The following is a 6,180-nucleotide window of genomic DNA, read 5'->3' on the forward strand; positions in this document are numbered from 1 at the left end:
GCAGTTTCTCTCAGCTGTATCAGTGCAGTCACTGTGACGTCTGACTGACAGAGGTTTTTGTACGACTCTTTATCACTGTGTGAACACACAGCTACTAGGACAGTGTAAACTCTGACAGTAATAATCTCCTGTATCTTCAGTCTGGACTCCACTGATGGTCAGAGTAAAATCTCGTCCAGTACTTGCTGTTCCACTGCCACTGAATCTAGATGGAGTTCCAGTATAACGGTTGTTTATATAATAAATCAGGAGTTTAGGAGCTTCTCCAGGTTTCTGCTGATACCAGGCTAAACGATCGCTGTATATTCCTACATCTATATTACACTCTATTGTTGCTGTTTGACTCTGTTGGACAGTTTTAGCTTCAGGTTGAGTCAGAGTCACTCCTCTGGATTCTGAAGAAGAGAAAAGAAAAACTATTAGTGTTTAAAACTATTATCATCATTTACTTTTACAAAAATCTTACCTTGAATAAACAGTGCAATGGTCCAGATGAAGATGTTGATTGTGTTCATTGCTGTAGTTTAGTCTTGTGTGATGATGAAGATTGTGTTCTGCTCTCAGTCATGAAGTGTTAAACTCACAGCACTATAAACACTCTCAGAGCACTGAAGCATGTGCTGACAATGCAAAGAAGTGGGCAGGATTTACAACAGCTTGTGCTGATAACAAACTCATAAACTCTACATAGAAGATTTTACTTTCAGAATAATGTTATTGAACCATTTAGTGATTAATTATATATACTGTATTTATTAATTGTGAAATATTTTTGTTTATGTTTGTCTGGAGAATCATGAATGTAGATCATTTTAAACATAATGTCATACGCAGCAGTTTCTCTGAGTACAGTTCTGTGCTACACCTTTACAAGCATGTTAACAATGAGAAATCAAGAACTAAATAAATCAGTTTTACTATATTTAGAGTAATAATAAAAAAAGTCCATTATGGTCTTTGGAATCAATGTTGACATGTTGCTCTCTGGGAAATATTTTCATGATATCTATTTTTCCCACATTTTCCACATGCATGAAGTTCATCAGGACTCATAATCAGGTCATTATATATTAAACAATGTGCATCTGAAATGTTCAGAATTATTGATTCATTTATTTGAAGCTGCAGGTTTTTCTGTGAATCATGATGATTGATCTGCATATGAAGAACAGAAGCATCATTATGAGAAACTCCACAACATCATCCATGATCAAAGAGGTCAAAGGTCACCTCAGAGGTCACAGCTCATCAAATATATTTCTTTAAACAGTGTTATATCAGAAAGCATTTAGTCAAATCTGAATGAGTGAGTGTTGAGAAGAGCTGAGGATCTTCTAATATCAGTGTGTTGAAGTGTTGTTTCTCTCTCTCTGCTGGAGTGTGTGTTCACTCGAGTGGAATAGAGGTTTTTGTACGAGCGTTTCATTAGATTGTATCACTGTGGTGGACTTTCGGTGGAGGAACTAAACTGGTGATCGGTAAGTCTGTCTATTTAATCACCTAATAAAAAAATACAATTTAGATTTCAGAAAGTGTTTTACAGTTGAAACAAGAACAACATTTATTAATAATAATGATTATTAGATATTGTGGCAAACTTTACTTGAAGCCTTTATGTATAATGCATTATAAAGGTATCAATAATGAAGATTATAATGCCTTATATTTCATAAATAATTGTAATCAAAGTTAAAATGTTTTATAATATTTGCTAATGGTTGTTTGTCATGAGTTTTGGTGTATTATTATTTTTTGAAGGTGTAACAATGAATAATATTATAATGTGTTATAACTGCAGTTATAATTAGTGTTCAGTAAGTCTGTCTATTTAATTCTTATAATATTCCTAAACATACAATTTAAAACAAGTTGAAAAAAGAACATTTATTAATGATAATTATTATTACATATTGTGTTGAAACTTTACTTAAAGCCTTTAATGCATTATAAAGTGTTTCATAATGTATGTTACAATGCCTTATATCTTATCATAAATAACTGTAACCAAATCTAAAATGCATTATAATATTTGCTATTTCATTGTTTCATCTCAAAATGGTTGTTCTTCATAAAGTAATAATCATATCAATGAATAGATAATGTGTTATAACTGCTGTTACACTTATTGATTAGAACATACATGCATTTTAATGTATATAGCAGTGCATAATTAATGCATTAAAATACTTTTATAATGCAATATGTATGAAAGATTTAAATAAAGTGTTACTTATATTGTTTTATAATGATTGAATCTAAAACTAGAGCAGCATTACTCCTATTCTGTGAATGTGCAGTGCAGTGTGTTGTGTGTGTGTGTGTGTGTGTGTGAATGTGTTGTGTTTGTCTCCTGCAGCTGGTCCCACAGTGAAGCCCTCAGTGTCTCTGCTGCCGCCCTCTTCTCTGCAGATCTCTGGAGACTCAGCCGCACTGCTCTGCCTGCTCAGCTCTTACTCTCCACAGGGGGCGCTGGTGAGCTGGACACTGGACGGGTCAGAGGTCACCGAGGGGGTTCTGACCAGCGCAGAGAGCCAGCAGGACGGCCGCTACAGCCGCAGTAGCGTCCTGACCCTCAGCAAAGCACGCTGGGAAGAGGGAGAGCTGTACGTCTGCAGAGTAACACATGATGGAGCTCCTCATGAGGTCTCGTTCCACAAGAGCTCTGAGTGCTGATGTTTCTCTCCTGAAGATGAGCCGTAACTGAGTGTATTAAAACAGGCTCGTTTACTGCAGTATTAGTATTTCCAGCCGCCTGAACTTAGAGGGGACTGAGAAGTATGTGAGAATGGGAGGTTAGTCCGGCCTAGGCGGGACGAAAACACTCTCTCTTCCTCCTTTCGCCGGTGAGTGAGGCATGCGGGGTGCTGAACATTGCTCGTGACGTCCGCTCTGATATCCCTTGAGAACGGCGCAGTTGCGCAGCTCGAACAAAGGGAGAGAGAGCGGGAAGATGTCATCATGTGCTGTGACATTGTTTGTTTGCAGGCGTACGTGCATTAAAACAGGCTCGTTTACTGCAATATTGATATTTCCAGTCGCCTGAACTCAGGAGGGGACTGAGAAATGTGTGAGAAATGGAGGTGGGTCCGGTCTCGGGGGACTAGAAACTATTTTCTCCTTTTGCCGGTGAGTGACACGCGCGAACGAGACGCGGGGTAGCTTTCTTATAACGTAAAGGAAGCTAGCCCATGACCGTCCACTTCTGACATCCCTTGTGAGCGGCGCCGTTTGCGCGGCTCGAACAGAGGGGGAGAGCGCGGGACGGGGCGAGCGTCATCATGTTTTGCGTCAGTGTTTGTTTGCAGGCGTGCGTGTATTAAAACAGGCTCGTTTACTGCAATATATGTATTTCCAGTCGCCTAAGCTTGGGAGGGGACTGAGAAAAATGTGAGAAATGGAGGTTAGTCCGGCCTGGGTGTGGCTAAACACTCTTTTCTCCTTTCGCCAGTGACGGGGGGGGGGGGGGGGTAGCTTTCTTGTAACGTAAAGGAAGCTATAGCCCGTGACCGTCCGTTTCTGACATCCCTTGTGAGCGGCGCCGTTTGCGCGGCTTGACAGAGGGGGAGTGCGAGGAAGCTAGCTCAGACCGTCCGTTTCTGCCATCCCTTGTGAACGGCGCAGTTTGCGCGGCTCGAACAGAGGGAGAGAACACAAAGAAGCTAGCCCCGTGACCGTCCGCTTGTAACATCCCTTGTGAGCAGCGCAGTTTGCTGCAAATCCATACGTTTGCAAGAAAGAGATCCAAATTCAGCCCTTTATCCAGTGAGTGATCTTCATCTCCATTTCACAGGCTATCACAGGTCTATCACAGGCAGTCTGTAACTGTCAAATCCCGCGCTCGTGATGAATTCAAATTCAAAAATTGCGCCCTCAAGAAGCGTTACGACATGTTTTACGGCAGTGATATCAAACGCTCATTGGCTCTCACCTGTTTGTCTATGTTCGTCACAGATTGCGACAAGCCGTATTTCAGTCGGTAAACTACATTTGAAATGGAGAAGCGCGCGCGCCTTCACACAGAGCGAAGCCGGATTAACATTTTCATGGATTAATAACTTAAATTCTGCTCTGTACCTCATTCAAAACTATTATATACTGAAAGAGAGGACTGTGACTGCAACACATCGTCATGTGATCGACTTTTGGTACCGGTTTTGACATTTTCGCAATAAATAAATTATTGTGATTACACGTATGTTGTTTTTCTTCATAATTGTAGCCTATGTAGTTTTAAAAAATTGTTATGGGTAGGTTTAGGGGTAGGAGTAGGATTAGCTGCTAAAAAAAATCTTTTAATGCTATATTGTTAATAAAATTGCAATTTCCCAACACTCTGTACGTTTTATCCTTTTTATATTCAGTATAAAATGGGTAACGTTATGTTTAGGTTGGGAGTAGGGTAAAGGGATCTTCCATTTATCTATAAAACGGTAAAAGGTAAATTATACAGATATCTTAATGATATGAAAGATTCGTAAATATTTAACATTTTGTAGCTGTAAAAACGTAATAATGTTACGTTTAATTGTTGCAGATAACCATAGAAGATTACGTTTAATTGTTGCAATTACCATAGAACACACATGGTACAAGTTTGTGATTTCAAAAATGCAGTAGCAAAAGATGTGGTAAGAGTCTGGTAATACAATGGAAATAAACAAGGCTTCCTTTTACAGTACAGTTGCACTTTACTTACTGAGTAAATTGTCATGTTTTCCTTGGTAACGTTGCAGGACATACAAAAAAAAAAAAAAAAAAAGTGACTATGGAAAAGGGAATGATCAGATTATATGGTACAATTCTGGTAATACCATGGAAATAAACAAGGCTTCATTTTACAGTACAGTTGCACTTTACTGAGTAAATTGTCATGTTTTCCTTGGTAACATTGCAGGACATACGAGGTAAAAAATTGTGACTATATGGAAAAGGGAATGATCAGATTATATGGTACAATTCCGGTAATACCATGGAAATAAACAAGGCTTCATTTTACAGTACAGTTGCACTTTACTGTACTTCACTTTGCAGTAAATTGTAAAAACATCTGCAAGAACATACCCAGTACTTAAGATGTGCCATGACATTAGGGAAAACGTACTCGGTTACTCACGTAACCTCGGTTCTCTCTAGTAGAGGGAACGAGTACTGCATAAGAGTATCTTACGCTAGGGGAAAATCCTTTTTCCACAAGATATTGAAGCCAAAAATTATCCTTAATTTTGTATTAATGTAAAACGTGTTGCGGCAGCATACAGGCATAGGCGAGACAGCTCGCGCGCCTATTGGCTGGTCTGCTGGCAACTGCATGAGCCTATCGAGCGAGGCCTAGCCGAGCCGAAACGGGCGTGACTTAGGCCTATAAATACAGCTCGCAGGCGACACTTTTTCATAGTCGAAGCAACCAGAGCGTGCGCATGCACGGCAAGATACGCAGTACTAGTTCCCTCTACTAGAGAGAACCGAGGTTACGTGAGTAACCGAGTACGTTCTCTTACGAGAGGTCTCTCATACTGCGTAAGAGTATCTTACGCTAGAGGACCCACTGTAAGACGCCGTGCGTGCCGGGATCTGACACCACAGACCCAAGGGCGAAAGCCCGGGGTTCATATAGTGCACAATCACCCAGGGGACTCACAGAGAATCCGGGAAGAGGAGGGGGGTTAGCCATGCTCTTTCATATATAACAGCGTCGTGGACGCAGGGCACAAAAGACAGGGCGGGTTACGGCCTGTACTGATAGTAAAAGCGGGACTTATATGGTTTTGCCCAAGCATTTTCTCTCCTGTCGATGAGTGAGCTATGCTCAGCAGACACAGCATTCCGGACTGATAGTATCAGTACATAAAATACTAGCCATTTAGACCGACAGTAGCCTGGCCTGTAGGGCGGGAACCTCTAGGTTGTAAAACCTTATAAATGTAGATGGGGAGGCCCAGCCTGCCGCCATACAAATATCTTGCAAGGCAATCCCACTCGACCAGGCCCACGATGAAGCCATGCTTCTCGTGGAGTGCACTCTGATACCCAACGGGCATTGCATGCCCTTGGAAGTGTACGCTAGCGCGATCGTGTCAACTATACATCTGGATAGGCTCTGTTTCGACGCGGCTAGTCCCTTAGAACGCCGCTGAACGAAACAAAGAGCTGCTCTGTCTGTCTGAAGACAGATGAGCGAGA

General features: G+C 41.1%; 1 gene segment (V, D, J or C); it reads left to right on the forward strand.

The window, feature by feature from the left end:
• The first annotated feature begins 1,146 nt into the window (after positions 1-1,146).
• LOC311283341 (immunoglobulin lambda constant 7-like) lies at positions 1,147-2,673 on the forward strand. The segment is given in 2 exons: positions 1,147-1,237; positions 2,357-2,673.
• The last annotated feature ends 3,507 nt before the right edge of the window (positions 2,674-6,180 follow it).

Source organism: Rutilus rutilus (genome assembly GCF_951802725.1).
Source record: "Rutilus rutilus genome assembly, chromosome: 23".
Lineage (NCBI taxonomy): Eukaryota > Metazoa > Chordata > Actinopteri > Cypriniformes > Leuciscidae > Rutilus > Rutilus rutilus.